The sequence below is a fragment of the Suricata suricatta genome, chromosome 9, assembly GCF_006229205.1.
Source record: "Suricata suricatta isolate VVHF042 chromosome 9, meerkat_22Aug2017_6uvM2_HiC, whole genome shotgun sequence".
NCBI lineage: Eukaryota > Metazoa > Chordata > Mammalia > Carnivora > Herpestidae > Suricata > Suricata suricatta.
The window spans coordinates 131444495-131469397 of NC_043708.1; the positions used below are offsets into that span (position 1 = coordinate 131444495).

Sequence of the window (24903 nt, forward strand, 5' to 3'; positions counted from 1 at the left end):
CCGTCAGTCAACCGACTGAGTCATCCAGGCGCCCCTATGTTTTATTTGAAAAATATTTATGTAAATTTTGCATTTTATATTCATGTCCAATATTGAAGACTGCTTTAAATCATCATCATGCAAAAAATATAATTATCTTTTCTTTCTAACCAAATCACTCAGCAAAATGGGTGTCTCCAGAAAATATGCTCTGTGTTCATGGTGGCTATGTGTGAGTATGTGTTCCAGGGGAAGAAGTGAGGTGAGCTGCGGGAATGACTCTGAGCAGCTGTTGGCTCCGGAGGTCCACAGAGCTGGGGGATTTTATGTTGCCAGGACTTGGTCATTGGTGTCCACTAACTGACCAGAACTCTTCCCAGATGGAGAGAGCTCATTTCCTGGGAGTTGAGAGGCGTGAAATGCTAATGGCAGAAACCGTGGACTAGGTTGACTCTCGTCAGTGTCTTTGTTTATGAGTCTAGTTGGGGCTGGCAGATGCCTCACATTAGCATTATTTAGACATTAAGAGATTCTAATTGGAGACTAACATGTGTCCTCATCACAGTTGACCTTATTTATGGAGTGGCTGACATCTGAATGTCAAATTTGCATCAGTGAATTCTCTCCTCAAATAACCACTTTAATATGTAAATAAGTGATTTGCAGCAGGGAAAAATATACGTGATATTCTGATGATTGCTTGGGAGATGCAGCTTTCTTCCGTACACAGAGGCTGAAGGACTGGGAGGTTCCTCCCTGTAATCGTGAGGCTTTGGTCAAAGGATTGAGCCGGAAAGAAACACACTTTACCTCAAACCGACAGCTTTGTGGAGAGTTCCAGCTCTGTTGACACACCCGGAGAGGTGCTGAGGGGGACCGGGAGGGGGAAGACATGTTCTGTCCCCGACTAGAAGCGTTTACAAGGTAGAGTACAAAAAGTGCATGAATCCACACTTTTCACAGCGTCCTGGGATAAATCATAAGAGAGAAACACAAGCAACACTTCTTTGCCATTCTCTCATTCGGGGTTGGGGTAGAGGGTATCTGAGAAGGTGTTGTGTTAATTATGTATGTGATTAGGTCCCAAACTGAGCAGGCACACTATCTGTGGACGAAATGAACAGACTGGAGTGGACTCATGCCGTGAGAAGTCTTGGAGAGGAGATCCAGGGCAGACGTCGAGACTCGGGAGGGTCTCGAGAACCCAGGCTCTTTCTGGCTTTTCTACTTCACCACCCTTAGTGTGGAGGCCTTAGTGCTATGCTTATTGCCTCATGGTTACCAAATGGCTGCTTCGTCTCCTAGGCCTTAGGTCTGCATCCTAGGCAGTAAGAAGGAAGTGAGAGAGGTAAAGGGGAAAAGACCTTCTCTTTAAGAAACATTTATCCTTCCCCTCTTCTTCCTCTTCCTTCTCCTCCTCTTCTTCCTTCTCCTCCTCCTCTTCCTTCTCCTCCTCCTCTTCCTTCTCCTCCTCCTCTTACTTCTCTTTCTCCTCCCCGCTTCTTCCTGTCCTTCTTCTGCTCCTCCTTCTTTCCCTTCTCCTCTTCCTCTTCCTCCTTCTTTTACTTCTTCCTCCCCTTCTTCTCCTTCTCCTCCTCCTCCTCCTCCTCCTCTTCTTCCTCTTTTTGTCTCCTTCTCCTCCTCTTCTTCCTCTTCCTCTGTTTCTTCTTCTCCTTCTCCTTCTTATCCTGGAAGAGAAGCTTTTCTCAGCACAATTATGACTGTATCTTATTGGCAAGAACTGTCACAGGCCAGTCCCAGTTGGAAGGCACCCAAGGAGAGAGGACTGTGGATGAGGGCTAGGACAAACACCACAGATATAATGGGGAAGACAGTGATGCTCTGGTACAGGTAGAGACTGTGACAGATGTGTGTGTGTGGGGGGGGAGGGAGTAGCAGGGGGAAGATGGGATAACATGATGGACAAATACTAAAGAAGCTGGGAGAGCCGGGTGTGGAGCAGACAGCAGAGCAGGATCCAGGGAACTCTGCAGTGTCTTTGGGGAAGAAAAGGAAATGGGGTTGTTGTCCACTGTGTGTTGGCGAGAGGAGAGGAGATGCTAGCAGACGGACCTTGGAGCTGGGCCAGAAGGCCCTGACGTAGCCTGACCTGACCCCACCACAGGCAGGGCTGGGGATCTAGAATCCCTTTGTTTGAAGTGATGGGTGGGGATTGCCTTGCCTGTGGGCATGGTAGCTGGCTTCCCACAGAACTGCCACACTGAGTGGAGAGATAAAGGTCCACCAATTTCCACCTTACACATCTACATTACTAAAGAAATGGGGCAGAGCTGAACAAACAGCATTAAGAGAATTACTCATACAGATCATGTCATTAATAAGGGCAAGCTGACTGCTAGTTTGTTCAGTTATTTGTTTAGCGATGCTTCTAAATACCCACTAGATGTCTGGCACAGGGCTTGGTGCTAAAGAAGTACCGCTGAGCCAGGTCTCTGCCTGCCAACGGCTATCATTCTGAAAGGGAAGACAAGGCAGAATTAGGGAGCACTCTGGCCAGAACAGGATGATACCCCCAAATAGGTGGTTCGGACAGGATGTGCACATAAGGGAGTTCAGAAAATAGGGTCACCATGTCAGTTGGCACAGTAAGACCTCATGGATAAGGTGATGTTTAATTTGTGGATATTAAAAAGATGGTAGAATGTTGATGAAAAGTAGGGAATAGGGAAGCCTTCTGGGGCAAGGAAGAGGCTAAGGAAGGAGGTGATGCAGGGCAGGGCCATCCCCCATATCGGAGAGTGAGAGGGACTGGTCCAGCCCAGTGTTGGGGAGGGATCAGTGAGAGGATGTGGGGGTGGAGCACTGAGTCAGCCCTTGAAGGAAAGTGGAGCGTGGTGGAGGGATGGCCCTGGACTCCAGCAACTACCAACCACTGTGTGTGCCCTTGACAAAATAGTTATCCTTCTGAGAAGCTCAGAAGTATCAGTAGAATGGAAGCAATTAGACTGACTTAGAGGGTAGTATGGCATGGTCAGTTGTAGCAGCGTTTTAAAAATAGGAGCTGGTGTTCTGGGGTCAAAGAGATCAAGGTTTAATCCTGGTAATTTTGTGACCTTGGACGAATAACCTAACTCCTCATCTACAAAATGGGGATATTAATAGCATGTTTCTACATTCCAGTAATTTCACCTGCACATCCACCAAGGGTCTGAAAGTCTCTGAAAACCATGGAGATGTATTCTGGGGGTGAAGCCTAGAAGGACTTTATGACAGAGGGTTCAGTAGTGCGTAGCGTTCTCGGGAGGACCAGAGAGCCAGGTCTAGAAGAGCATTCAATGAGGCCTGCCTTACCCTGCAGGCCTGCTCCAGGGGGACACCCCGCCATTGCCACTGGGCTGGCCACTGCAGTGTGCCATGCTGGGCTGGTCCTGGACACCTCCGCCTGCGTCCCTGTCCCTGGACATGCATGTTCCCCTCTGCCATCCTGGCCATGGTGACTTTCATGCTGTACCTGCTGCTTTGGGCCACTGATTTCACAAAGGAAATCTTCTGGGGGCCTCTGACTGGCAGAGATTGGGTCATATGCCTGTGATCTGGTTGCACTGGAGGCTGGGAAGGGGGGTTCCATGCTCCAGCTTGGGGAGCAGAGTTCACAAGAGGTGAAGAAGTCCCTGAACAAGGAAAGGAAATGTGTTCAAAGGTGTTGAGTGTCAGAAGCATGACCTTGTACCCAGCAAGGGAGCGCATCAGGATCCTGCGCAGATGAAATGATTCAGTATACGTCACGTACTTAGTAGGATGTATGCACAGTAAGCAAGCAGTAAATGCTAACTATCAGTATAACTGATTTTTTTAATGTTTATTTTCGAGAGAGAGAGAGAGAGAGAAAGGCAGAGCACAAGCAGGGGAAAAGCAGAGAGAGAGGGAGACACAGAATCTGAAGCAGATTCCAGGCTCTGAGCTGTTAGCACAGAGCCCGACGTGGGGCTTGAACTCACAAACTGTGAGATCATGACCTGAGCCGAAGTCGGAGGCTTAACTGACAGAGACCCCCAGGCGCCCCACACCAGTATACTGATTATTAATAGCAAGTGTGGAAGTGCCGAGGGGAAGAAGCAGTGCAGTCAGTGTGGCTCTAAGAGCAGATAGATGCCGAGTCGTCAGCCAAGGAGCCATGAATTCAGCATGGCCCATGACCTGACCTTTGTGTCATAGGCTCTGGAAGCTGACTCAGGAGCACCCTACCCACCCCCCCTTTAGTAATTAAAAAAAATTTAATGTTTATTTCTGAGAGAGAGAGAGACAGACAGACAAAGAGGGACAGAGAGAGAGAGACAGTGCATGAGTGGGGGAGGTTCAGAGAGAGGGAGACACAGAATCCGAAGCCGGCTCCATGTCCTGAGCTGTCAGCACAGAGCCCGATGCAGGGCTTGAACCCACGGACCGTGAGATCATGACCTGAGCTGAAGTTGGGCACTTAACCAACTGAGCCACCCAGGTGCCCCACTCCCCACTTAGTAATTTTAATTTATTACTGATGGACCAGTTCATCACACGGACTCATCCCTTTGGGAAAAGTCCATGTGAAGCCATCTGAATCAGAGGTTTACATGGTGAGCAGGAACGCAGAGCCTAGAATTTAGGCATGGCCTCTTCAGCCTGACAGTAGGGATTTAGGGGTATCCTGAGCCTGGATTGGTCCTGTCCTTGACCAAAACAAAACCAAAAACAAAAAAAACCAATCCTGGACCAGTGGCATACTGGTAACTAGTTCAGAAAGGAAGGCCCTGATTTGTGACATTTGCCAATTTTCATAGTGTAAATACTGCCATCACAGCTGCTTTGAAGTTACCAACTTGAAGTGACGTCATTGAATGAGTCGGGTGAGACACCCAGTATGGTCTCATGAGCCAGCAGATGCCGGTGCTAGCACGTGGCTCCCCAGGACTGAGCTGGGGTGGGCTCTGCTGAGGGTGGCTTCCTGACATTTCACTTTTTCTTCTTTTTAAATTATACCCCCCCGCCCCCTGCCCCCAATTACAAAAGGCCTTTTGTAAGACGTTGGGATAAAGAAAGATTAAAGAAATCGATGGAGTAAACCACAACTTACAATGTAAATTTTTTCATTATAGAAATTTTTTCCTTTGACTTGCATCTTATAAAATTGATGACATTCAACTGTTTTGACCTATAAAAAAGGGAAATTTTATATATGATTCAACATAATGCATTTCACATTGTATATAAAGTTTTATGGCCTATTCTGCATATACTGTTATATCATAAACATTTCCCCATGCCATTAAATTTTCTTTGAAGGCATGGTCTTTAATGGTTGTCTTCTAGTAAATTGGATGTGACCATAATTTAAGTTTTGTTCCTCTACTCTTTCTTTTCCTTCCCTCCCCCTTTTTTTTTTTGCTACGATAAATAATGCAAATATAAACATTCTTGTAACATTAATTTTTGTGCTTATCTCTAATTATATCCTTAGGAAACAAACTCAGAAGAGGAATTATTTAGAAGAGGGTCAAAGGGTTTGAGCAATTAGAAAAATCTGGATACATTATTTTTAAAATTACTCATTTATCATTGAAGTAGCCATATATGAAAGTACATGTTCCCCTACAAAGTTGTCACCAATAAATATTGCTTTTTATATTTTTCTGTTTTCCAAGTACATTGGAGAAATGTGGTAGGTAGAGTAAGTTTATTTCCCAATCTAAAGATTTGCAGCAATGAGTAGAGAGAAATACAGGGAGATTTTCATCTGAACCTCTGTTCTGATCATCTGCCTTCACCTTCCATGCTTATTTCAAAAAGATGGGACAGAGGCCAAGCCATAGGCCCGTGGCCTAAAGCCGCTTTAGCGTCATCCCTCTACCCATGAACCTCTCTTTACCCACCCACCTCCCATGACCTTTTCTGCGAACAGTGTGTCAATGGGTGGCTCTAATAGGGTGAGTAAGCCTGTGGCCAGATGGCTGCTCATTTTTTATTTTTGTCATGATTGAGCTGAATTACTATCATTTGGTGTAGGTGACTCAGCTATGCAATCATAACACATTGTCAGGAGCAGAAAGAACTGGTGTGGGTGGCTTGTCAGGCCTTGGGCACAGGGCCCTCTCATGTTGCTGAAGCTTGCTTGTTTTCATTTATTTCCAACTTTGATATCTGACTTCCAGCATTGCCAAACCTGGCTTTTAACTTGTACCCGTGTGCTGTTGTGGAGGGCTGGGTAGGGGCGGGAGGAAAGGCAGACAGGACAGGAGGAATGGGACAGGAATGTTGTTACACATTGGCAGGAAGAGACTGAGAATATGGTTGGGGATGGAGGGAGGAATAACAATGAGATAATAATTCCTCCAGTTCAGTGCCACTCATCAATGCTGAAAAGTCAAAGTGAACCCACGAGCATGGCCTTGTCTTCATTCCACCATCAACGGAGAACACAACGGCTAGCCGATTGTGCATCTAAGCCAGAGAAGGGTAGGACTGTGAGCTGTTAGGGAAGAAAAGGGTCATCCAAACCTGATTTCCCAACTGCTGAGTGGTCTGTGGACCCATGAGAGGAATTTATCTTGTTGCGCAATGGCCACTGTAGCTTGTGTTTTCTGTTCTTTGGTCCCCGGGAGAGAGTGGCAGGTGCTTACGCTCTATGTCATAATCTGGGTGCGGAGTATCTGGCTAGACCTTGCTGTGGTGAAATGTGCCCCAGCTGGCAGAGTCAGTCACCCGGGGTGACACTAGAGGCACTGGTGGGGTAGGGTAGCTAATATCTCCACAACTGAGCATGACAGTCATCTTAGATGGCTTCTGTGAGGATTAAGATATCATGCTTCTTTAAAGCATCTTGGAAGTAAGATATAAATACATATGCTTTTTGTGCTTATTTTTTTATTGTGGTAAAATAGAGATAACATAAAATTTACCATCTTAATCATTTTTAAGCACACAGTTCAGTGGCATTGAATACTTTCGCACTGTCGGACAACCATCACCCCCGTCCATCTCCAGCACTTTCTCATCATCCCAAACGGAAGCTCTGTATCCATTAAACACTAACACCCCATTCCCCACTGTCTCCCCCAGCCACTGGTAAACTCTATTTCACCTTCTATTTCTATGAATTTGACTGAGATCATTTATTTAAATGGAATCATATAATGTTCGTCTTTTTGTGCCTGGTTTATTTCATTTAGCTGAATGTTTTCAAGGCCATCCACGTTGTAGCGTGTGTCTGAATGTCTTTCTTTTTTTGAGGTTGAATAATATTCCACTGTATGTATATACCACATTCTGTTGATCTAGTCATCCCTCAATGAGCACTTGGATTGTTTCTATCTTTTAACTATTGTGAACAATGCTATTATGAACATGTAGGTACAAATATCTATTTGAGGCTCTGCTTTCAACTCTCTTGGGTCTATACGTAGAAGTAGAATTGCTGAATAGTATGGCAATTACATGTTTATAAATACCTGTGTTTTAATAATGAGATTGTAGGTAAGTGTCAGTCTGTCCAGGTTGCTCTAACAAAAATATCATAGACTAAGTGGCTTACAAACAATAGAAATCCATTTCTCACAGTTCTGGAAGCTAGGAGGCACCAGCTGATTCAGAGTCTGGCAAGAGCCCACTTTCGGCTTTGGGTTAATAGATGGCTGTCTTCTTGCTGCATGCTTGCATGGTGGCAGTGGCAAGAAGACTTTCTGGAGTCTCTTTTGTAAAGACACTAATCCCATTAGGGCTCCCCTCTCATGACCTGATCACTGCCCAAAGGCCCTATCTCCAAATACTGTGAGATTGGGGACTAGGTTTCAATATATGAATTGATGGAGGTAGGGCCTAAACATTCAGTCCATGGCAAGAAGTGAAATAATTCTGTATGATATCATAATGGTGGATCCATGACATTAAACCATTGTCCAAAACCACAGGATGCACAATATAAAGAGTGAATCCTAATGTAAACTATGGACTTTACTTAATAATGTTTATTGGGGAGGTTGAGAAGATGTGACTGCTTGTTGACCATGTATTGGACCTTGGCAGTCAGAGGCTCCTCACCCTCTCCTTGTCCTTGGAATGTGCACTTTTGCTTGGCTTCCCTGCTCCCAGAAGCTACCCCAAGAATGAGCCTTGAGAGAGTTATGGGGTGTTGAGATCATCTGGATGGTACATGTGTCTGAACATAGTTAAGGCTTTTCTACAAACTTTTAAGATTTGGTATGTGGGTGCAGAGATCTCATCTTGCGGCTGCCCAAGACAAGCCTTGTATGCAAGTCGCCTTGCTTAATAAGCCTGTTATCTTTCAATCTGGAGTGGAGGCCTCTTTCTTCAGTCTCTCCCTGATTTCCAAGTATGGGGACCTTTTTCAGATTTCACCTGCAAACTCCTTAGTAGCCTGCAAATCAACAGTGTTCTTAATATTGGCTCATTAATTGTGACAAATACAGCAAACCAAAGCAAGAGGTTGACCATGGGAGAGGCTATGGAGTGGGTGGGTGAGAGAAGGGGGTATACGGGAATTCTTTGTACTTTGCACTCAAATTTTCTATAAACTTAAAACTGCTGTCAATATAAAGTCCACCAATGAGAGAGAGAGAGAGAGAGTGAGAGCGAGTGCACATGAAAGAGCGAGCACTTCATGGTGCACATCACTGACTAGTTCCCACATAAATGCTTGCTCCTCTTTCTTCACTTTCTTTGGCAAGTCACCCTGCCTTTTCTGCCCATTATTCGTCATGGGCACTGTGCTCTTCCAGGAGTCTGTGGAAGGCACACCAGGGACAGGACGGTATTCCCTCTCACCAGTTGGTTCCCTCAGGGTCCACTCTCTGGTACCCAATGCCTTGTCTGTACATTGCTCCTAGTATTTCTCCTTATTTGTGAAGATTTCTGTGAAGTCTCATCCTTGTTCACATCACACAGAATAGGGGCTTAGCTCATTAGAGAGCTCATTCTTCAAGCTCTGAAGAAATCTAGTGACCTCCCACCCCCACTATCTCAGAGTGTGATCAGAGCACACTCAAGACTGCCTCCAGGGCACCTGCTCGGTGCTGGTTTTGCAGCAGACATTTTCCAGGGAGCAGCACTGTCAGTGAAAGAGGTCACTGTGGAATTTTCTAGGTCTCTTGCTTTCTCCAGGAAGAAATCAAAGTGATTTAATCATGGATCATGGTTTCTAAGTCTCCATTTGGGGCTTCCAGCCACACAGTGCCAGTTTGTTTGCTACAAGACACAGATTATCCTGTACAAAATAAAACAATAAAAAGGGACTGAGTTTGAAAGAAAGAGAAGGGAAGCCCTCAGGTATCATGAGGCAAAACGTGGTGGGAGTCAGAATGGTAGGGATTTTACTGCTGGTAGCCTGCTGGGGTTTTTGGATAGAGGCTTTGTGTCCTGGAGACTGAGATTTTGTTATCTATTCAGTGACAACAGACCCAGCTGAGAGCCTGTGAAAGCAGGAAGGGCATAGACAGAAGCCATCTATCCTTCATAAAGCCCAGAGTCTCAAAGAGCTCATGAGTCTTGGGGACTCAAAAAGCTCTGCCCACCTGAGTAAAGGTTATTGAAGGAAAATGAAAACTTCAGATCTGCATCCAAACTGGGTGTGGGGTCCAAATCCACTGAAAGGCAAGGGATCCATTTAAAAGTGGTCCATATTGTGGAAGGTCCAGGAGCCTAACAAAAGCAAACCCCACACTACTCTCTGTAATGATGCTTAACAACCCAGAGTACATCAAAGTCCCATAGGGTTTATAATACCTGTTGAAAATGAGCTAATGTGACCATAAAAAAAAGAAGAAACCATACAAGATAACTAACCACCAAGAGGAACGGTTTGCTGAAACAACAAACAAAAATTAGTACACCAAGACATAAAAATGACAGAATAAGCTGAGAAGACCCCGTAACTTAGCAAACATACATATGTTTAAAATAATAAGCAAGAAAAAAATAAGGAGTAACAGGGAGAAGAGAATCATATAAAATAACAAGAGTATCTGTCTTCTTCACAGAATTTTGAACACATTGAGACAAGGGATAATCTTTCAGTCACTCTGTGCTCCAGAGCCTGGGACCCAGTATGATTCAATGGATGTTAGCTGAACAAATGTCTGTCTCCTCATCTCTGCCTTGGAGGAGAAAGGCTGAGCACAGCTGATATGTGATATGAGCCTGTCTCTTTCTATTTTATGTGTGCCAAGGCAGGACTGGCAAGTCATCTTCAGGGAATAGTTCAGGGACTCCTAACTGGAGACTTGGTCTTTCTTTTCTTCAGTGGTGTATGAGTATTAACCACAGAATCTGGAATATGCCCATTTTTTCCTTCCTTCCTTCCTTCCATCCTTCCTTCCTTCCTTCCTTCCTTCCTTCCTTCCTTCCTTCCTTCCTTCCTTCCTTCTTTTATACAGTATAATTAATATATTTATTGATCACTTAAAAAAATTCCTGCCCATTTTTAAGAATATGCCCATTTATAAGCTGGCACAAGGGTGAAAGAAACAAGAGTAAAAGTAACTTTCCATTCAAAATGATCATTGTACCAGAAAACCTGATTTTTTCCCCAAAAGGCTACAACAAAGAGCACTGCAGAACTTCATACCCATATGCACACAGAGCTCCCCGCTCTCCAGCTAACCTGTGGGCAGTCTGGTGAGGTGGGAGGACCATGGACTTGTACAGAAGACTTGAGTTCAAGTTACATCCCGAGCATCGTTAGCCTAGTCCTGTGTGAATCTTTCAATTTCTCTGAGCTTTAGCCTTATGTCATTGAATGGGATGGATAATACAAGACTTCTTAACCTCTTTCCAGGCTGCTGGGAACCTTAAATAACTGAGTGAGAACACTTTAGAAAAGTTGAAGGGCAGTATAATAAGGAAGGCTGATCCCTGACATAGGGGAAAGTCCTTACAGTAATGCATATAGAAATATGGTAGCATACAGTATGTGATAGTATCAGATTGGAGGTCAGGGTGCCATGATTTGTAGGGATGGATCCCTGGAGGAGGTAATGTACAGTAGGATTAGAAGGAAGGCTAGAAGTGGTCAAGAAAATGGGGAAGGGAAGAAAAACATTGCTGGCAAAGAGAAGAGCACACCCAAAGGTCTAGAAAAGAGATCTCATGGCACTTTGCAAAGAAGACTGGTGGCACTGGGTCATGTTCCATTTACAGACCTTTATGAAGTCTGTGCCATTGAACTTTCTAGGTTTTGTCGGTGTACGCTGTTGATCAATGGCAGTGCCTGACCCTGTTCCATACCCTGCACCCCTCCCCACTTAGACTTTTGGTACTAAGCTCTCCTTGACCTCACATCAGTCCTTGCTCTGTCATCTTCTTCCATTAAATTCAGATATCCTCAGCCCCAGCTATGTCTTTCTCCTTTCAACACTGTCTCCTCTCCCCTAGGTGCCCCGAAACCTCCTCTGCCTAGCTCTTTTTTAGGATCCTCTTCCATTCATTGATCTTTTTCCCACCTACCAGTTTTCCTTCTCCTTCTCCTTCTCCTTCTCTTTCCTTTCCTCCCTTCCTCTTCCTTCATTCCCTTTTCCCTCTTTCTTCCTTCCTTGATTCCTTTCTTTCAGAGAGAAAGAGTGAAAGCAGGGGAGGGGTAGATGGAGAGGGAGAGAGAATCTTTAAGCAGTCTTCATGCTCAGTGGGAAGCTCAATGTGGTGCTTGATCTCAGGACTCTTAGATTACATCCAGAGCCTAAATCAAGAGTTGATTAAACCAACTGTATCACCCAGGCACACCTCAGTCACCAGTTTATTTTAAATGAAGGGCGAAGCTAATATTTTAAACAAGGTTAATTTCAAAGCCAATCAGCACCACATATGTGACATGTATCTGTGAAAACAAGCATCTTAGGAAAGTTAAATCAGGCTCAGAAAAGGACTTTCTAATGTCAGGTTTGGAAGCATTAAATCTGTAAGGAGACAGATAATGAAATCAAACCAACACAAGAACAAATTCCAAAATGAGTCAGCCATTCAACATGTTTTCTTACTCATCAGGCATAGTGTTGGAGGTAGAGGGAGACACTGAAATGTCTAAGATATGGTGCTTGCCAGAAGGATGTTCTAATTTATTTTCAAGAGATAAGAGGAAATTAGAAAGAAAATAGAAAGCGCAAACAACCAACACTTTAGACAGTTTATTAACTTCCCTTTCACATGCTTGACTCTGACCTAAAGAGAGATTATTTCCTTCAACCTTGCTGTTAAGCTTTATTCAGGAGTCCATGAGTACTTCATGGGCTGTAGAGTGTGTAGTCAACAGATGACATTGTGTATGGTGATCAGAATATCTGGAAAAAGAGGGGTACTGGGTTTGCTCAGACTGTAGGATGTGGCTTCGTTGGAGTTTAGTGGGTAGATTCTTACCATCATCTATGGGGAGATACTTACAGTGATGGAAACTTGGAACTTCAAGAGCCTGTGCAACCATCTGGTATACCCTCCCACTTAAGGATGGAATCCCTTCCATGGTAACCCTCTCAGGAAAACAGAACAGCTCAGGAAGAAAAAACATGGGGTTTTTTTGAGTCACATGGATCTGGCCCAGTTCCTAGTTCTGTCACTTACTAGCTGTGTGACCATGAGTGAGTTGCTAAAATTTTCTAAGCCTGGGATTCTTGAGTTGATCAGAAGCATTGGCAGCGAGTAACAGAAAATCCCATTGGGGGATGGTATTTCCTTCTGACATCAAAAGTGTGGTTTTTTCCATACCAACAACCAATTCTCCAATTCTCTGACACCAACTGGGTGTCTAACAATTCAGGTCAACTCTGACACTCTCAAGAGTTAGTGCAGACCCCACAGGTTAAGGGCTCCGTTTCCCAAGACCATCCTACTTCTTTTGCCAGTCTTGAGTCCCAGAGGCGTTCTGTGCTTTTGACCAACCAGCTATAAACCCAAAGTTTCCCACAGAGACTCTTCTCAAGTTCAATAATTTGCTAGAAGGATTCACAAACTTCAGGAAAACGCCTTACTTTCTACTGCCAGCTTATTACAAAGGATACAACTCAGGAGTACCCAGTGGAAGAGCTGCAGTGTGTGTGTGTGTGTGTGTGTGTGTGTGGGTGGGTGGGTGGGTGTATGTGTGTGTATGTGTGTGTATGGTATGGTTTCCACGCCTTCTCAGGAGGGTCATCCTCTAAATACCTCAATCTATTCAGTAGCTCGGAGGCTCCTGAAATCTCCATGTTCAAGAAGTTTTTGTTTAGTTTTGTGTTATAGAACATAATCTCCAGCCACTTCTCCGCTCCCAGGAGCGGTCTTTCTGGTGACCAGCCCCATCCTGAGGCCATCCAGCTGCCTGCTCTACCAGGAATCATTCATTAGCAGAAACTCAGGCCCAAAGGGGCTGGTATAAATAACAAAAGACACTCCTACCACTCAGAAAATTACATGGGTTTTAGGGACTCTGTGACACGAACCAGGGACAAAGACCAAATACATGTATTTTATTCTCCCACAGGGTTTAATGATGACAAGGGGTTGCAGAAACCTTTGTCTCGTGTAATTGAAATATATGCAGTGCTTGTTCTAGCTATAGACGTGGCTGATTGGGGAGTTCATTTTCCTCCATTTCTCAGTCTCAACCTCTTTTTGTGCTGGCTACATTCTTGGGCAGGCTGTCTACAAGAGAAAGGAAATTGATGGCTGGTAGACTGAGACTTGTCTTCTTGGGACTTGGCAACCTCCACAGACAGAAAACATCTCTTTCCTGACAATTTCAGAAAAGGAAACTCAGAATTTCTCTCTTTTGTCTGGCACGGGCCACATGTTCATCCTTGAGCTAACCATGTGGCCAGATGGGCTCCATCCAAAGTATAAGGCCCATGAGTGGGGAATGAGTGGCTCCTCAAAAGGAAGTCGAGTTTCTGTCACCAGAAGGAAGGGAAATGGTGGCTGGGCAGGACTTAGCTATTCAACCCCTTTCCTCATCTGTAAAATGGGGGCAGTCATCCCTTCCCTTGGGATCAGTAGTTTTCTCTAATGCCTCTTATACCATCATCTACAGCTCCAGGACCCTCTCCAATATGCAAGAGGTATGTTCTCTGAGTCTTTGTCCAGCTATATGTGATAGAGCCTCCAGCAATTTCTTCAGAGAGATGAAACCAGAGTTTAATAAAGTTTCCCACTGGACAAAGTTTCTCCACGTTTTTTTCTAGACTTAAATTTATCCATTCCCCATCTCGGTTATACCCTGAGAATTTACAGAATGCAATATTCTTCCCTGGCCCGTATCATCTCAGTACTTTATGTGTTTTTTATTCGAGCCCATATTTCATCTGAAAATGTCAAAATACTGCCCACACATGGCCAGCACCCAGCCAAGAAGATAGAGTCACTTTATAAGGCCTGCCAAATGGGGTTTGGTGCTTATCTGATCATGAATCACGAAAGCTTTTTGGACAGATGGTGTAATCATATCCGAGAATAATGACCTTTCAAGAGCGATGCTAATTGGATCACATGGCATGAGAGTTTCACATCTGTCACATGAGCGATCACACATGGCAGAGACTAAGTTTCCTTAAACTTTGGTTTGTTTCTATTTCCAGGAGTGGTTATAGCTTATTTCAGTGTGTTCGGTAAATACTTGCGGTGTGCTAACTGCATCAGTTCATTCATTCATCATCCATCCAGCATGTATGTTCTCAGTTCCTTCTCCATGCCAGATACTAATCTACGTGGTTTTACTCTGTGAAGTCTTCTTTCCAGTTGGGGAAGGTGATTAACAAATAATAGACTGATGAATAAATAATATGAATACACTAATGATAAACACTATGAGGATGACCAATAGGGTAATCATGAGTGTGTGTGTGTGTGCGTGTGTGTGTGTGTGTGTGTGTGTACAGGAGATGAACATGGGAAAGTTCATGGGAACTAGGTGGTGATAACTTCTGCTTATGTCTGAATGATGAGAGGGAGCCAGCCATGTGGTGACCTGAAGAGAAGGGTGCCTGGGAAAGAAAACCAAGAACAATAAATAGAAAAGTCCTGAGCTCCCAGTGAACTTGATCTGTTTAAACATCAAGAAGACCAATATGGTTATAACCTAGTGAGTGAGGGACAGAAACAATCAGAATGAGGTCAGACATATAGTGAGGGGCCCTGGTACAGAGATTGGGATTTATTTTCTTAAAACCTAATATCAGTGAATGCTAATGCCAAGCCACTTAACATGCAGTAACTCATTTAACCGTCTTGAACATTATATGAGATAGGTAGTTATTAACATCGTTTGCAGAGCAGGACACTGAGGCACAGGGCAGTTAAGATTGGAACTGAGATCTTAACTCAGCACTTGGGTCTAGAACTGGGCTCTTAGCTGCATCCGTGGAATGAAAGTCTCTGTGTGGTTTAAAGCAGGCATGACATACCCACCTTAAAGTCTGCAGAGGCCTCTCTAGCTGGGATGGATTACCGAGGAGCAGAGTGACCCAAGGACAAGGGTTAGGAGGCTGCTGTGCCAACGCAGGCAATAACCGGCTTTGTTGAGGACGGTGACCCTAGAGAGAGAAGTGGAGAGGTTTGGGGCGTGCTTTTGGTGTCACGACCTCAGATGGACTGGATGTGTCTCCTGACAGAGAAACGAAGCATGACTCAGATTTAAGAGAAGACAGTTCAGAGGCACCTGGGTGGTGTAGTCATTAGAGCATCTGACTTCAGCTCAGGCCATGATTTAACAGTTTGTGAGTTTGAGCCCCATGTTGGGCTCTTTGCTGACAGCCTGGAGCCTCCTTCAGATTGTGTGTGTGTGTGTGTGTGTGTGTGTGTGTGTGTGTGTCTTCCTCCCCACTTGTGCATGCATGCACTCTTTCTCTGTCTCAAAAATAAATATTTAAAAAGAAAAAAGAGAAGGCACCTGAGTTCTATACAATGGTCCTGACAAATGTGCATTTATGATTTATTCTGAGGAACTAATTTGGTGGTGTTCTTGACTTATTCATCCATACGATGATGGGAATGAGTTTAGGCCACAGAGAGAAGGGTACATCTTCACCAAGGAGGGCTTCAGGTAGAAACGTGCATGTTAATTTTCCTGCATCCTTCCCCCAGGATTAGGGATCACTGAATGTATAGGGAAGCTGTGTTTTATTTTCTCCTCCTCCAGCCCCAGTGGCACAGGGAAAGTGCCTCGGGCTACATTAGTGCTGTTAGCCATGGCCCAGATGGCTTTATTTTCTGGACTGACCTCACCAGTCTCCCGAACAAGCCAGGCTACTGGGCCCTCCAGCCGTCCTGCCTGCGTGCTTCCTTTTACCAAAGTCCTCCCTCCTCTGCTATGTGCCCTCCTCCACACCCCTCAGGTTCCCACTCAGCATCAAACTCCTCTGAGGGCCCCTCCCTGGCACTTCCCAGCACACCAGCCCCCAGCCCTGCTCCTCTCCTGTATTCCCACTGTACTTTAGATGTGACTCCCTGCTAGCGATGATCTCGGTGAATGCTAACAGTCCCACTAGACAGTGAGCTCCTCAGGAGTCAGACATGTGTGCGTGATGCGTGTGTGCACGTGCTTGTGTACGCATACCTACCTGTGTGTGTAGATTGGAGTGCATTCTTGTATGTGGTTGTGTTGCTGCATTTTATGTATGTGTCGGTGTGTCTATGTGTATGTGTGTATATGAATGCATATGCGTATTTGAGTGTATATGTGTGTTTGTGTGAGCATATATGTGTGTGTTTGAGGGTGTGTGTTTATGTGCACAGGTGTATTTTATCTCAGTCTGCCCATGTCTGGCAAAATACCTATCATACATGAGAAGGACTGGGAAGGGAGGTTTTAGCTTTTCAACCAAGAACTCAAGGAAGATCAATAAAGGAACTGAGAGAGAGAAGGAACCACAGAAGATACAAGCTCTATTTCAGCCTCTGTACCAGGAGCGAGGACAGCTTCCTTGTGCCCTTGGCTCTTCGAGTGGGGATGTCATGTGGGAAATCAGAGTAAAGACCTTAACCCTGATGAATCTGGCTCTTCCTCGGGGCAGAATCCCTTGGCACACCGGCAGGTCAGGTGGTGTGGCCCTTTGCCTCCACAGCAGCTTGTAGTGCAGGCTTTTCCAGTTGCAATGTTCAATCATTTTTCTTCTGTTATGTTTCCTCCCCTGGGCAAATTTACCTTCACACAATAATTACCTCATTCAGATTCTTTTAAAATGTCATTGGGTTTGATAGCTTCTCCAGTTGGATCTGTCCTCATAGGCAGATGAGAGGGCTATGACAGTGTTTACTTTCCATTATATGAAGTGGGCAGAACAGAGAAAAATGGTGGGGGGTGGGAGAGGGAAGAGGTAGGCTTGGAGGAATGGGTAGTTGGAAAAAGGCAACAATTTTGCAGAATAGAAAAAACAAGAGAGCCATCATTATGTGATTAAATATATTATAAAATTTTGTGTTCTCAAATGCATTCTTCTCTTTAGCCATTTTCATTCATTTATTCGTGCATCATTTTCCTCACCAGACTTCCATGGAGCATGGCCCACATGTCGTAGGAAAAAGGACCACAGACCAAGAATTCAGAAACAAGACTTTCCCGTTTGTAGGGTATGCACTGCTGGGAAGGAGGCGGAGGGTGCCCACTAGCAGCTCCCTCACACATTCAAAGGTCAAGGCTTTCCTTTACACCTGAGTAAAACCCAAGACCTTTCCAAGGGTTGCCTTGTAATTCCTGGCGAAGAGGAATCCTGTGACCCTCAGGGAAGATGGAGCATGAAAACACAAGCCAGAGGAGAAAGAAGAGCACCCCAGGGTCAGGAGTCCAATTTCACATGGGATTTTTGGAAGAGTTACCAACCACATGTATTTAAAAGAGGCCACCACATTTATCCCACCGAATGTTTAGGGTCACAGCATGTCACGGTGTTTCTGCAGGGGAGCAAAGTGAAGAAAATCCAAGGAGGAGTCACAGTGTCTGTCAAGGGAATGAAATATTGACATTCAGACTCTACTCACTGGGCAAGATACTTTTAACTTCCAGTATCGGTGATGTGAAGGTCTGAAGTTATAGAGGGGCTGAGTACCTGGCCATAGGCTCCCGCACTGTAGGGGTGTCGAAGGTGACTTAAGTGTGGTCTCTGTCCTCCGTATGCTCCTTGTCTGATGGGGAGACCTACAGGCATATGGACCACTTCTACGGTGGATGGGGAGGTGTGGGAGCCATGACAGACATCCCCCCATGGTGGGAGAGGTCTGCCGGAAGAGTCTGCTTTGGCTGCATGTACTGGGGTATCTGCATGGAGGAGGTGACATCTGAGCTCTGTTTTTGTGGATGGGTAGGGCTTTTCCCTGCACAACAGAGAAGGGTTACTGAAGAGGAACGGGCACTCAGGTGGAAGGATTAGCACATGGCAGGGCAGAGCATCATCTCCAGAGCTACCCGTGAGATGTCTGGGGTGCTGGACTGGGGGATCTATGAAGAGCAGTGGGACATGAGGCTGGAGGCTGGAGGAGGCAGGGAGAGCTTTGGAGGCCACACTGGGGCATTTGGATTTGTCCCACAATCACACCAGTAAAACTGAACCATCTCTTGGGCTGTCTACCTCCTTCCCATGTTGCTGTAAAGTAACTGGGCGGGGGTGATACTCGAAGCTGCAGCCTCTGGTAGCCATGTTCTGAGGCCACCCCCGCAGACTCAGTGGCTCTCTTATTGTCTCGCGGTTCTGGAAACCAGAAGCCTGGGATCCAAGAGTTGGCAGGATGGCTCCTTCTGAGCCTGTGAGGGGGAATCGTTCTTGGCTTCTCTCCTAACTTCCGGTGGTTTTCTGCCAATCTTTGAGTTTCCTTGGCTTGTGGAAGCATCACCTCGATCTCTGCCTTCATCTTCAAGGGGTGTATTTTCTGTGTGCATCGTTTTCAGATGTACCCTTTTTATAAGGACCGGACTCATTCTAATGAGCTCATTTTAATTGGTTACATCTGCAGTGACCCCAATTCTGAGGTACTGGGGGTTATAACTGCAACATAGGTACTTTTGGGGGATGTAATTCAACCCATAATACCTTCTCAGCATAAGGATCCCCCAGGAAGAGGACAAGAAAGGAGGAGAGAATAGGTTGCATGTGGCATGCAAGTGTCCAGCTGGCCATATGGGCAGTTTTCGAAAATGTTCTATAACGTGTTTTCAGCTCTTTTTAAGCCTCTTGTCCAACCAGGTTCATAGCTCTGTGTTGCTCTGAGACGTCATTAAATTGCTTCTACATCTACTGTCAAGGTGTCACCTATGAGTAACTAGTGACCTTAATGTTTTTTCCAGCTCCCTCTCGTTAAAGTTTATTTATTTTGAATGAGAGGGAAAGCATAAGTTGGGGAGGAGCAGAGAGAGAGGGAGGGAGAGAGAATCCTAAGCAGGCTCCACACTGTCAGCACAGAGCCTGATGTGGAGCTCGAAATCACAAACCATGAGATCATGACCCAAGCCGAAATCAAGAGTGAGATGCTTAATTGACTGAGCCACCCAAGCAACCCTTTTCCAGAGCTCTTGAAAAAAAACAAAACAAAGCAGTAATTCTTCAGTGACCCCAGAGCTCCCCCAAAAGTAAAATATATAACTAGAAAATACTGAATCACTTACTTTCTCAGCCCTGTGTTGTGGAGGTAGACTTTCTCTTGTGTTCTCAGCCCTGTCTTGTGGAGGTAGACCTTATGACATGCTGGGAAAGAACAAAGTTGAGGGTTTGAGTTAGACAAGCAGGTGAAATAGAACATTGGAGACAGCCCAGACTTGGTACAGTGTGTGTGTGTGTGTGTGTGTGTGTGTGTGTGTGTGTGTCTGTCTGTCTGTCTGTCTGTCTGTCTTAGCTTAGGTTACTTCCAAGAAGAAATGGGAAGAAGTTAAAAAGTGAACCCCAAAGCATTTCAACTCTCCAAACACCTCAATTGTGTAAATCTCATTCAGGACACCCATAACAAACTCACAATCAGAAGGACAAAGAATCACACAGGAGACAGGGCATTGAGGCCCAGTATAGCCTCTTGCCTGCGGCTGACCTAGCCCTGACTCCAAGACTGGGTCTGAGTGTAGATTTCAGAGCCCATGTTCAAACCCTCTTGATTCTTGAATGTTGGCTCATGGGGTTTCAGTGCCAAAATGAGCATGGTCAGGAAAATAGAGCTGGTTCTTGGTGGTGCCTGTGGTGTGTGAATTTCAGAGGCTGCAGGGTCAAGTTCCTGACTCAGAGGTGGCCTGGACGCTCAGGACATGGGGTGTGGGCAACACCATCAGGTTCTTGGTATCTCACTGGACTCAGCACTCAGTAGCGGTGATGGAGGCTGTTTTCACATCAGGCCAGAACTGCAGTTTATATTCTGAGTTTTCCTTCTGAACACTTAGCTTCTGGTCTGTTTATCTCTTTGTGAGCAAACTGATATTCCTTAACAATTCCCTTTTCTGCTCAAAGTAGCCAAAGTGGACTCTGTGGACAAACCATGAGTGGCCCACTGAATGTTTAAGATACTTTGTGCTAAAAATATGTTTAAAAGGACATAAAATGGAAGGTAAGGATGGAGAGAAGAAAAGGAAGGAAAGAAGGAAGGAAAGAATTAAAGACAAAAGCAAATAAGGAGGGAAAGGAAGAAAGAAAGGCTGATGAATGGATTGAGAATCTGGAGGGTCTGGTGTTTTGGGATTTTTTTAAAGTTTATTTATTTATTTTGAGAAAGAGAGAGAGAGAGAGAGAGAGAGAGAGAGAGTGAGCGAGCACTTGGGAGGGGAAGAGAGAGAGGGAAAAAGAGAATCCCAGGCAGGCTCTGCACTGTCAGCACAGAGCTGGACTCGGGGCTTGAACTCTTGAACCATGAGAATGTGACCTGAGCTAAAACCAAGAGTCGGGCGCATAACCAACTGAACCACCCGGGTGCTCCATGGAGGCTCTGGTTTAAGACCTGAGCAGTGACTCTGGATACATTGTTTCTCGTTTCTGATCTCTAGAGAATTTATAGTATTATGAGTAAGCTTTTTAAAAATTATTATCATTATTATTTTTATGAGTGGGTTAAAAAAATTTTTTTAATGTTTTATTTATTTTTGATACAGAGAGAGACAGAGCATGAGAGGGGGAGGGGCAGAGAGAGAAGGAGAGACAGAACCGGAAGCAGGCTCCAGGCTCTGAGTTGTGAGCACAGAGCCCGACACGGGGCTTGAACCCACAAATGTTGAGATCTGACCTGAGCCAAAGTCGGAGGCGTAACCGACTGAGCCACCCAGGCGCCCCTGAGTGGGTTTTAAAGGTCCCTTCTGGTTTAAACATTCTTTGAAACAATGTGGTCATTCCCTGTTTTATATGATATTTACTTTTTGAGTTTTTATTTTGTGCCATCAAATGAGTAGAATAAGATAAGATTTAGATGGAATCACAGTTACTGACATGGATCAATCTAATAATAAAAAAAACCCATTATGCTTCTTGCTCCAGGAAACTGGAGGCAGCAGTCTCCCTGCCTCCCCCACCGCAGAGCAGAGGCTCTGGAAAGCAGGTGGGCTGCTCTAGGTAGCTCTGCCCAAGCCCTCTCCCCGCCAATGCCTGGAGACGGCTTCTCAGCTGGTAAGCTTTGCACCATGAAGCAGCACATTCCTCTTTCATTGTGTGCTATAAAAGTTCATGAAATGAAAATATAAAGGAGAGACATCTATCAAAATCCTCAGAACAGTTAAATCGGTGAACTGTGCACCAGGACACTCATTCTTATTAAGCATTAAAATGGCAGAAACCAGTGATTGCCGCGGATTCACCCCGCTGGGCCCAGCTCTGTTAGGGGGGCAAGACAGCATCACAAAGTCTCCCTCAAGACGACCACACGGCCTGGCCGACTTGGTGGTACGGGGCGCGTGTCAGGATGGCGGGCTCTCAGCTTGGATGCTTTCTCTCTGGATGAAGGCACTGTCTTCCAGGCTGTGGCTTCAACACCCTATTTCAGGGACAGAGGAGAGGCCAGGGGGGCTGTCAGCCTTGCTGTCGTGAGAAGCTTTTCCACGTTTCCAAATTCTTCTCCCAGCCAGAAGGGAAAGCAGGGGCAGGCTACAGCTGGGAATCCAGCTGGCACGGTTGGTTTCCTGTATCAGCTCGGCGCATGCTTCACAGTTGTTTGCTTGAACACGCGTCTGAGGCTGCTGTGAGGGTATTTTTAGGATGTGAGTGACAGTTTGAATCAGTAGACTTTGAATAAGGCAGATTACCCTCCATCATGTGGAGGGGCCTCAACCAATCACCTGAAGGCCAGAAACGCAGAGACTGAAGTTTCCCGAAAAGACAGGAACTCTCAAAACTGAAACTAGAAACCCGGCCTGACTTCCCAGCCGGCTGCCCTGTGGAGTCCAGACTCAAGATCACAGCATCAGCTCTTACCTCAGTTTCCAGCCTGCTGGCCTTGGAGATTTCAGACTCTCCCCAGTCTTGGGAGCTCATTCCTTAAAATCTCTCTCTCTCCGTCTCTATATATCTATGTCTCTGTCTATATCTATCTAACTGTACCTACCCTTTATTTATCTGGCTCCTATTTGTTCTATTTTTTCGGACAATCCTCCTCATTAATATAACAGTCCTATTTTTAATTCCCATTGATCATGTTTTCTTTTTTCATTAAAAATTTTTTAAGTTTATTTATTTTGGGAGAGAGAGAGAGTTGGGGAGGGGTAGAGAGAGAATCCCAACCAGGTTCCTCATTGTCAGCCCAGAGCCTGATTTGGGGCACGAACTCACAAACTGTGAGATCATGACCTGAGCCAAAACCAAGAGTCGGATGCTCAGCTAACTGAGCCACCCAGGCTTCCCAGGGTTTTCTCTGTTATGTCAGTTTCCTCACCTAGTTTTAAGAAAACATTCCTCTCAACTCTAGTAAAAGTTTTTGAAAATATGCCCCCATCATCTTCTGTGTTAGGATCTCTTTCAAGGCTGCAGCCTTTCAATAGTACTGATGCCTGGGTCCCTTCTGAGAGTCTGGATCAGCAGACTCAGGGTGGGTGCTGGGCGTTCAGTCTTTAAAATGTGTCCCAGAAGGGGAAAAAATAGTTCAGAGAGAGAGAGAGGCAAAATATAAGAGACTCCTAAATACTGAGAACAAATGAGGGTTGATGGGGGGGAGGGGAAAATGGGTGATGGGCATGGAAGAGGGCTCTTTTTGGGATGAGCGCTGGGTGTTACATGGAAACCAACTTGACAATAAACTATAATAAAAACAATCTAAAAAATAAATAAAATATGTCACAGATAAATTCAATGTGAGGGAAGCCAACTACCATCGGCTCGGTAATAACGTCAGACCTCTTTCCCGTCCCAACACTGTTACAGTCTGGGAGCTTTCACCGTGTCACACCCAGTCTCGCCACGTGGAACCGTCACACCTCCCCCTCCTCGTGTTCTTGCGCACACTTCCATCCAACTGAAATCCACCCCACCAAACACACACTCCCCCAATCGGCAAACTCCTATTAATTCTTTAAGGCTCTGCCGAGAGGCGATGCTTTGCCTATCCGTCTAACACCTCTATTATAATGTTGATCACATGGAACTGCTCTTCTCCGTTTGGCTACAAACTTCAAAGTTGAGCATCGCATCTTTGTGTCCTCATTACCTGGCATGATGCCTGACACATAAAGTTCAATACATTTTGCTGAATTTAAATTGCAAAGCAAGCTTCTCTTGTACTGACTCCACACTCACCAAGCAACCTTTTGATAACTTGACTTCCCGGTAGCTGGCACTGATAAAGCAAATGCGTGTTCCGACAGATGTGAATGCCCGCGCCACATGACCGTGCATTCCGTTTAAGCAGTGAATTAATAAATTGGAGGCTTGGTTTACACATACAGAATTTGTTGAATTGCTTGCTTATGGTCATGGCTCAATTAGCCCAATACAGATGATCCTCCTAGCCTATTATTTGCGGGCCGATTTTTATTTATTCTCCTGAATTGGCTCTCCTGACTAATTTCCTCTCTCCTCCCTTCTATGGATAATTAAAAGCTGGCACTGGATATGACCCTATCAGAAAGGTAACTTTATAAAGCACAAGTGTTGTGCCATGGTTGATATCCCAGATGGTCTGGGTGCAAATCTAGGGCAGAATCGACCAGACGTTGGCATGGTGGGTCCTAACCCCACCCTGATCTACCGAGGTTACTGTGGTAAAATCTAACACGGGACAGTGTCTGTGTGAGTGCTGTCAGGATGATAGGGCCCTCACTCCTTGATCGGAAGGTGGCTGATAAAGGCTGAGTGAAGTCAACGTATGTACATAGACACTGATCTTTTTTACACTTAGGTTTGAGAAAGATGGACCATCTCATGTACTTTGCTCTTTGAGGCAGCTCTGGTGGCTGATATTAGCGTTCTGGCCCAGTTGCAGAAAGCAGGCTTTTTTTGGTAGCTGTTGAAGACCACAGGCCCCTGGGCAGAGGACTTTCCCACACAAGAACTCCGAAGTCAGTGCGCTACCCTCAGAGCCCCCTAGCTAGGGATCGGGGCAGGTGGGACCCATGTGCCCAGAGCAAAAGGCAAACCCTGCCTCTTGTTGGCTTTTCTCTGGAGCTGGGATTCACTTCAGGGTCTCGGTGTGCTGAAATTTAAGGATGAGATGTCTGTTGAAGGGAAGCGAGACAGGACTGGGCAAATAGGCTGACGTTGGCCTCTAAACCTACCTTCCTCCAAGTCCTTGTCTCCTTCGAAAACTCTTTCCTCATCCCTGATTCCATCCTCCAAACAGTTCTGTAGAAAACTAGAGTTCCTTCCCTGCCTCTCCTGCTCCAAGTCACCATGGAATGCTAGAGAGGGTTCTAGAGGGGCCCAGACTATGACACGCCCTCCCCACCATGGCTGTCAGGGCGGGTCCCTGCCCCACCTACTTCTGTCCCTGTGCCTCCCACTTGCCATGATCTACCACCTACAGACCCACAGTGGGGGTGCAGCAGCCCTGGGTCCACCTTCCAGCCCACCTCCCTGTGCCTCT

General features: G+C 45.5%; 2 long non-coding RNA genes across 5 annotated transcripts in view; one reads left to right on the forward strand and one right to left on the reverse strand.

Moving 5' to 3' along the window:
• The window catches only part of LOC115302941, a 47122-nt gene extending 29264 nt beyond the window's left edge, over positions 1-17858 (forward strand). The window contains exon 4 of the long non-coding RNA XR_003913733.1: positions 17426-17858. This is a non-coding gene — a long non-coding RNA (uncharacterized LOC115302941). The remainder of the gene's footprint in view (positions 1-17425) is intronic.
• Positions 5064-24703, reverse strand: LOC115301576. Of its 4 annotated transcripts, none has more exons than XR_003913172.1 (4): positions 24596-24703; positions 19535-19613; positions 15349-15473; positions 5064-5128 (listed from the first exon to the last, which is right to left on the reverse strand). It is a non-coding gene; the product is annotated as an uncharacterized LOC115301576 (long non-coding RNA). The 4 variants fall into 4 exon arrangements; XR_003913171.1 differs by lacking the exon at positions 5064-5128 and adding an exon at positions 12090-12257; XR_003913173.1 differs by lacking the exon at positions 5064-5128 and adding an exon at positions 13427-13590.
• Positions 24704-24903: the final 200 nt, after the last annotated feature.